Raw genomic sequence first — 8,626 nt, 5'->3', positions numbered from 1 at the left:
GCCGGGGGAGCTGCGAGCCCTGCCCCGGCTGCGGAGGGCTCTGCTCCCTGTGTGGACCAGGGCCGGCGAGGGCAGAGCACACAGAGCTTTCAGGGCACCTGGGGGATTCGTGGCCAGCAGCTTCGGGCTGATCTGGCTGGTCCCTGCTCCCTGCTGGCCATGGTCAGAGCCGGCTGGGATGGCCCTGGCACAGAGTCCCCTCGGGTCCCCTCACATGTGGGAACTGACCATGGCTCTGTTCCTCTCTCTTTCAGCCCTTGAAGGCTTGGAAAATGACATCAGTGTCGACGTCGCAAGCCTGGCAGTTCAAACACCGTACATCGTCCAGGAAGCAGAGAGAGCTCCATATTCCATCTTTGACAACCTGCGTGATCGGCTCTGCAGGGCATGGAGGAGACGGCCTCGTCTGTCGGGGCTCGGCTGGCTGCGCTGCTGGAGCTCTGCAGAGAGCTGATTCCAGAGGCTCTGTCTGCTGGGGCCACCCCAGCCAGCAGGAATGTTTTATTTCTTTAACATTGTTCTTTTCTTCTTTTGTTTCTCTTTAGCATGTTAATATAGGATGTGTTGCTATAGACAGACTCCCAGCATCTTTCTTTTGCTGCCCAGGCTCTGCAGGGCCGAGGGGAAGAGGGAGAAAAGGGTTCCTGGGCTCAGCAAGCTGCCCAGGCATGCAGGGTTGCAGGGAAAATGGCCAGAAGCCCCTTGGCCTTTGGTGGTTCTGCTGAAGCCTCTGTGCTGCCCATAGAGCAGATGGGCAGGGGCTGGAGCTGTGGGGATCTCTGTGAGAGCGGTGCCTGGAGACGGCCACAAGCCCTGTCCCAGGCAGGAAGCACCATCCGTGTCCTCCTGCCCGTGTGTTGCTGGCTGGATTGCTGAGGGCTCCCAGGTGCCTCTTGGTGGGGCTCCTCTGGAGCTCCTGTGGGGCTGCGGCGCTGCTGCCGGGCAGGTTGGCTGGGCTGGGGAGACCCTGAGGGGACGGGGCCACAAAGGGATGAGGGGCTGTGGGAGCCCTGACAGGACAAGGCAGTGGGAAGGCACGAGGGGGACGTGTGAGGGAGAGGGTAACGTTGGCTCAGGGAGGAAAGTGGGTTGGAGCCAAAGAGACCACTCACCCTGATGTTTGTGTGGCAAACAGAGCACAGTTTATTCTCAAGCCCTTCCTCCTAAAGGGCCTTTGAAAACCCGGTCTGGATTATTTCACTGGTCTGATCTCTGTGCCCCTTCAGATTCTGGCCTGGGCAATGCCTGCAGCCTTGGGAGAGATGTGATGGGCCCGGCCCCTGTCAGTCAAACCAGAGCTGGTACATTCACCCCGTACAAGCCAGCCTGCACGGTGACACACGGCAACAGAGTGCGAGGCACAGCTCCGGGAGCTCCCCGTGAACCTCAGCTCTGGGACCACTGTCTGCCCCAAGCTTCAGGGGCTGCAGTGGGAGCCCGGCTGGGCTCTGCCCTGGGGCCATCCTGCAGGGACAGCTGCAAACAGGGAGCATTCCCTGCCACAAAGAGCCAAGGCAGGGCTGCAGGGCAGCTGCTCCAGCCCCGACTGCACTGCTGAGTGCTGTGCTCTGGGGCTGGGGCTCCCTGCACAGGGGACTGCACTGGTGTGCCAGAGGAGACAGAGAAGCTGCTGCTTCAGCCTAACTGAGGTGGGTGCATGGGCTGGGAAGATTGGGGAGGCTCAAGGGGATTCACAGAGCTCATCCTGCTGCAAGGACGAGGAAAAGGGAGCGGGAACTCAGCAGTGAGGAGAGCTGGGGGCTTGAGAGCAGCTCTGAATGACACTAAAATCCCACCAGACCTTTTGAGACATTGCTGCTCCTCAGCCAGTGACAGGATGAGTTCCTAAGCCTGGGGCTCAGCCTTCCTCATGGTGAGGGGCAACAAGGAATGCAACAGTGTGATGGAGACTGGAATGGGCTGGGAACTCACTGGGGAAAAAGAAGGAGCAACTGGGAAGTAAAAGGCAGGTGGGGGAGAGAAGAGTTCAGAGAAGGGCTGAGGTACTGCTTGAGCAAGCTGCAAAAAGTCATTTGGGGTCATCCCAGATTGATTTCATTTCAGAAGTTATTGAACAAGTTTATTTTTTGGGTGGCTGCATGTTTTCTTGAGCTGTGTTGCTGAAATACTCAAGCCAGTCTGTGCTGCAGGGCACCCCATTTCTCCTTTGGCTGATTGCAGCCCAGTGCTGAGCTCCAGCAGGGCCCTGGCAGAGCCCAGAGCAGCCTCAGCACCCACAGAGCCCGGCTGCAAGGAGAGAAACCAGAAAGCCCCGTCAGCTGAAGGCTCCTGTCCCCTTGCCCCAGCCGCCTGTGGTGCCCAGGCCATGCTGGCCGTGCCAGAGCTGTGCCCAGAGCTGCCCATCACTGCTGCCTTTGGGAGCAGAGCAGGAGGGCAGGACATGTGCCCAGCCTGCAGCCAGCCACGGCACCTCCAGCCCTCAGCAGCTGCCCAGAGCAGGACGCTCCTGTGCTCGCTGCCATCTCCCCAGAGCTCTGATCCCACCATCCCCAGCAGACAGGACCCACCTCACGCCATCCCCCGCTGGAAGAAAAGCTGCTCCCAAACGATGCCCTCAGCCTTCTCCAAGGGCACGGCCCATCCACGCCGCAGCTGCTCCCAAGCACGTCCTGATCCAGACTGGGCCCCACCTGGAACACTTCCTCTAGAAAAACAAATATCAAATTATGGAAAATAGGTTACAGACAGAAAGGGGAACAAGAAAAAAGGTCAAAAATCTTACCTCTGTCAGGGCCTTAAGGAAGGCCCAACCCCTGCGTGCCAGGGAAAAACCCACCATGGGTGAGGGAATCCCAGGCTTTCTCCCTTCCCTTGCACGGCCCCCATGGTGATCCCAAAGCAAACAAGGGCAGTGGAGCAGCCCAAGCCCTCCTTTGCCTGCAAAGCAAAGCAGCCCCTGCACAGGGTCTGGAGTCCCACCTCTGCTCCCACCATGGGGGTTTGTTTGTGTCGGGCTGGCTGCCCCAGCCCAGCCCCAGCCCGGGGCACGGTGGGTGCTGGGGGCTGTTGGCAGGGCCAGGAGCCCACTCCCATTTCATATCCACCCCAGCCCATGCCCCCAGCCCTGCCAAAAGCAGCCTGGCAGCCGACTGAAGGATCAGCTGCATCCGCCCCAGCAAAGGGAGAACCTTTGGTTCCCGGCCAGGCTGTGCAATGCCCAAATCTGGGAGCATTCCCCGGTGTGTGGACTCATCTGCAAACTCCCTGTGGAGCCTGGCTTTGGAGAAGGTGTCAGAATCAAAGTCCACCATCTTCAGCCTGCCGGTGGTCAGGTGGAGCAAGAGGTTGTCATCCTTGACTTCATCCTCGCTGTCCCCAGCAGCAGCAGCCCCACCTGGAACAGCTTCTCGAGGGGCTCCTTCTCCTTCCCTGGGCCAGACCAGGCTGTCAGGGCTCTGCCCAGGGCCCCAGCCATCCATGAACCATGGCAAGCAAAACCATGGGGGGATGGTGGGCCCACAGTGCTTGCCACACCAGGTCTCCAGCTCAGCTCCAGCCCATGAGCTGCGTCTTCCCTTCTGCTGACCCCTGCTCAGAGCTACAGGCAGGACAAAATCTGTCTGGTTGTCTTTGCCACTGAGTGCCAAGAGATGTGTGGAGCTGTTACCTGCCAGGCCCCTGGATCCAACTGTGCACTTGGATCTCTCCCATCTTCTAGGGCAGAGGAACACCCTGCACCCAAGGATCATGGAAAAGCTCTTCTAAGGATGGCATGTTCAAGGGCTGCATGGACAAACCCCTCTTAATGACATCCTGGCACTCTGGGGAGAGAAACCAGAAATCACCAGTCATTTGGAGAAGTTGCCCCCTGTTCCCATGCCCAGGCCATGCTGGGTGTGCCCAGAGCTGGGCCTAAACTTCCCCATGGATTCTCTGTTTGGAGGAGAGCAGGAGAACAGGACATGTGCCACCTCCTCAGCAGCTGCCAGAGCAGGATGCGCATGAGCTGCTGCTGTCTCCCCACCCTGGCTTTGCCCCTGTGCCCAGAGATGAGGATCCACCTTGAGAGAGCCATTCTGGGAACAAGATCTGCCCCCAGATATCTCCTGGCCCCTCCTGAACGGGAGCTTCCCCATGACCACATGGTGCAGCAGGAGGCCCAGGGACCAGATTGTCGCTGCCTCGCCATGGTAGTGTTGGTGGTGGATCCACTCTGGTGGGCTGTAGGAGAGGGTTCCTGTGGAGCACAGACACATTCATCAGGGGGATGCTGCTGCTCCCAGAGCCTGGCCCCAGTACCCCTGGGCATGTGGGGGCTGCCCCAGTGGCACACGGTGTGACTGCTGCCCTCTCGCCAGCACCTGGGACTTGTGTACAGACTCAGGCCTGGAAAAGAAGCCACTGGTGCTGGAAGAGGGCAGTAGAAGCCCTGGGAAGGCACAACCATGACACACAAAAGAAACTCACCCAGTGGTGGAGAAAACCCCCTCTCCTCCCTGCTTGCATGGCCCCACAAAATGTTAATAAGCCAAGGCAAACAAGGGGAGCAAAGCAGTCCAAGCCCTTCCTTGCCTGCACACCAAACTGTCTGGGGCATGGGGTCAGACCCCCCTCTCTGCTACCCCCATGGGGGTTTTTGTCGGGCTGGCTGCCCCAGCTCCAGCCCCAGCCCAGGGCACAGTGGGTGCTGAAGGCTGTCGGCAGGGATGGGAGTTGGCCCCCTCACACCCCACACAAATCAACCTGGCTCCAGCATTAATCCCATCCTGGCTGCAATAGGGGAAGCCCCGGTGCTGCACCTCGGCTGGGCCATGAAACCCCCAGGAGCATCCCCTGGCAGGGATCACCTGCAAACTGGGTGTAGGCTGTGTCTTGGAGGAAAGTGCCACAGCCAAAGTCGATCAGTGTCAGCTGCCCGGTGGCCAGGTCGAGCAGGATGTTCCCTGGTTTGATGTCCCTGTGCAGGACCCCGCAGCTGGGGCAGCGCCGCACGGCCTCCAGCACCTGGAGGAGCAGCCCCCGCGCCTCCTCCTCCGCAGGAACCCCCGCTCCGCCAGGAAACCCGACAGGTCCTGGCACCGCTCCGGATGCTCCAGCACCAGCACAAAGCTGTCGGGGAGCTGAAGCCACTGCAGGAGCTGAATGACACCAGCACAGCCAGAGGAGACCTTGTCCAGCAGCGCAATCTCCAGGGCTGCGCTGGTGCCGTGGGGCTGCGGGAGGAGCACGATGCTGTCAGTGGGGCTGATGCCGTGCCGGGGGTCGGGAACCCCTCGGCCAACCCGGGATGCTCTGCGCCCTGCGCTGGCCCCACGCCCGCTCTCCCTCCAGGCGTCCTGGCAGCTCCCACCCTGCCGGGCCCCGGCTCAGCCCCGCCCGGCACGGCCCGGCTTCTGCCGCTGGCCCCGCTCATCACCAGCTCGCCCCGGCGCCGGATGCTTTCGCTGCTTTCGCTGCTTTCGCTGCCGCTGCTGCTGCTGCCGCTGCAGCTGAAGCTCCGTGTCCATGTGTCCCTGTGTCCGTGTGTCCATGTCCGTGTGTCCCCGTGTCCGTGTGTCTCCGTGTCCGTGTGTCCGCTGCCGCTCGCCCCCGCGCCCAGCCCCGCGCTCCCCGGGGCAGCCCCTGAGCCTGTCCAAACACGGGAACTTTTCCGTGTCCAGCCGAGACCCAGAGCCTGGACTCCTGCCCAGGGGCACAGGAATCCCCTCGGTCACTGCTGTGCATTGTCCCTGCTGAGGGTCAAACACTCTTGGAGCACATTCCCTCAATTCTGAATTTGTACCTGACCCAAGCACTGCACTTAGTCCCCAGCACTGATTTCCAAAAAAAAAAAAACAAACAAACCAAAACAGGGGAAGGCAAACTGTGTGTAGCTCATGGTATTTTACACTGTCTAAAACTTGCCATGTCGTGGATCATAGAAGCGAGATCCATTTGCAATTAATGAGAAGGAGAAGTAGTGAAAGATAGAAAAGGGTAGCCTAAAAATAAACAGAGAAAAACATCTTGGATTGTTTCTTTCCATTTTCATTTCATTTCTTAAAAGCTGTTTCAGTTTTCTCAGAATCTTTTCCACAGTCCTGTTTGCTGTTTCCAAGAACCTTTGCTGGAAGACGAGGAAGCTTTGAGCAGCTTCTGTCACAAGATGTGCCACCAACTTCAGCTTTTCTTGCCTTTCCACACTGTGTGTGCAGCTCGACTCTTGCAGAAAAGCGCGACAAATAGTTGAAGAACTTTACAATTTGTTCTTTCTTTTCCTTGTGGGCTGGGCAGTTGTGCCATTGGTGAGATTTTCACTGTTATTGTTCTGCCCTAAGAAACCATGATGGGCTACCAGGAATTGTCAGGGAATGCAAGCCTGACTGAATGCAGAGAAAGAATCTCCAGAGTCTGCAGCCAGAAATGGAGAGCTGTGTGATAATCATTCCAACACCCCTATGGACAGCTTGAAAGTGATGTAGAAGATGAAAATGGGCTGACAGAGGGAGTTTGTTTCTGTGTTCATTTTAGAAGCTTCCACATCTCATGCACTGATATATATCAAGAGTTCAATCAGTTCATGAAAAGCACCAGAACAATCTGGACCTTTCAGGAGATGACTGTAACAATCTGAAAAGGAGAAATGCAGGCAATGACTTGGTGAACTTTGTCTGGAAGAAGGGTCACTTTTCCCAAATAATTTCTAATCCATCTCCTCTGCATTTGTCTTTCTGAAAAAGGCCATTTTCATCCCAGATTCCCCATGAAATGGGAACCCTGAGCTTGTGGAAGTGCCTGAAGGATGCCCTGTTCATCTGCAGGGACACTCGGGCTGAGACAGGAGCCGGAGCCCTCTCTGGGGAAGCCTCCTCCGAGCTGGAATTTGTGCCGTGCTGGGAGAGGAGGAGGAGGGGAGAAGGCTGGCGCTGTGTGGCAGGAGCAGGAGGTTTGGGCCGCAGGACATTCCGTCTGCGCCGCTGCCCCGCAATGGGCAGGAACGCTGTGGGGAAGACTGGGGGACACTGGAGCGGGATATGGATGGAACTGGGGAGACTGGGAGGGACTGGGAATGAACTCAGGTGTATTGGGAGGCACTGGAGGGGCACTGGGGCTGTACTGGGCTGTACTGGGGATGTACTGGGCTGTGCTGGGATGGACTGGAGGGGCACTGGGGCTGTACTGGGCTGTACTGGGGATGAACTGGGATGTGCTGGGATGGACTGGAGGGGCACTGGGGCTGTACTGGGCCGCACTGGAGATGAACTGGGCTGTACTGGGAGGGACTGGAGGGGTTGAATGGGCTGTTCCCACCCGCACTGCCTCCCATTGGCCGAGGCTCCCGCCCATCACGGCTCCCACCAATCAGCGTCAGGGATCATGGTGTTGTGGGCGGGGCCTGGGGCCTGCGCCATACTTTATTTTGCCTACAACTCCCGTCATGCTCTGCGGCCCCATAGAGCCCCATTGGGGCCGGGACTACAACGCCCATCATGCCCCGCGCTCCACAGAACCCCAGTACCGCCCCCATCTGTCCCATCAGTGTCCCCCAGACCCTCCGGGACCCCCAAGTGCCCCTCAGCGCCCATTCGGGACCCCCAAAATTTTACTGGCAAAGTACAAAAGAACAAGGAACTTTGGAAAAGCGTTTAATACCAATCCAATCCAACTTAAATCATTTTTCACAGCTGTAACTTCATTAACTCAGCCCATTTAGCCTGGAAAGCCCTAAACACTGAAGTTGTTCAGGTACCCACAAATGTTCCATATAAAGAGCATTAGAAGGAGAGGAAAGAGAGAGAGACAGGAAGACAGAAGCTCCACAGAAAGACACACATGTGGCTCCCAGCTCTTGGGGTTCCAGTGTGGGTGAGACACAAACCCCAGGAGAAGGCAGAGTCCATACCAGGGGCTGACCTTGTGCTCCTTGGTTTTAAGCCCCTGGGCCTTCGTGGGCCTCCCCCCAGCTGGGACTTCTGATATCTCAGGTGTTCAGAGCTGGGTGAGCGCTGTCCCATCTGTGTGACTGATTGACAGCTCAGCCCAAGGTGTCTGGGGACATTGATCTCATCCAGCCTCTGACAGCGACCACGGTGACACTGGGGAACCTCATGGAGCCTCATGGAGCCATGGGTCAAATGTGACAAGGCAGGTCCAAGGACACCCTGGTGACACTGGGGACCCTCATGGAGCCATGGGTCAGTTGTGACACTTTGGGGACCTCGTGGAATCAGAGGGGACCATTGGGAAGCTCCCATGGATCCAAGGGCCCAGGGTGACACTGTGCAGCCCAGAGTGTCACGGAGGAGCCATTGTGACACTGTGGGTCCCCATGGAACCAAAGGAACATGGGACAGGCTGATGCCTTAAGTTTTAGCTTCCATATTTTCCCAATTCTGTGCTGTATCAGTCTGTAACTCTGAACTTCATGTAGAGTGTCAGCAAGTTCTCTTACAGTGTAGTCAGACAAAACAATCCTTTTCCTGCCCGAGAACCAAAGACACCGCTGCAGCTTCAGGCCCAAAAAGTGAAAACAACAGCGATTTGAGGAGAGCAGACTGGGAGGGTGGGGCTGCATAATCTGAAGGTGTAATTGGACAATTAACCCCAATATGGAAATGAAACAAATCTTACAAAATTGTGAAAACGTGTGACCTGGCGTCCATCCTGGGTGTACCCTCAGCCATGC

The sequence above is a fragment of the Lonchura striata genome, chromosome 5 (genome assembly GCF_050655825.1).
Source record: "Lonchura striata isolate lonStrDom1 chromosome 5, ASM5065582v1, whole genome shotgun sequence".
Taxonomy (NCBI): domain Eukaryota; kingdom Metazoa; phylum Chordata; class Aves; order Passeriformes; family Estrildidae; genus Lonchura; species Lonchura striata.
The sequence above is the reverse complement of the archived record's forward strand: the minus strand, read 5'-3'. Positions refer to the sequence as shown.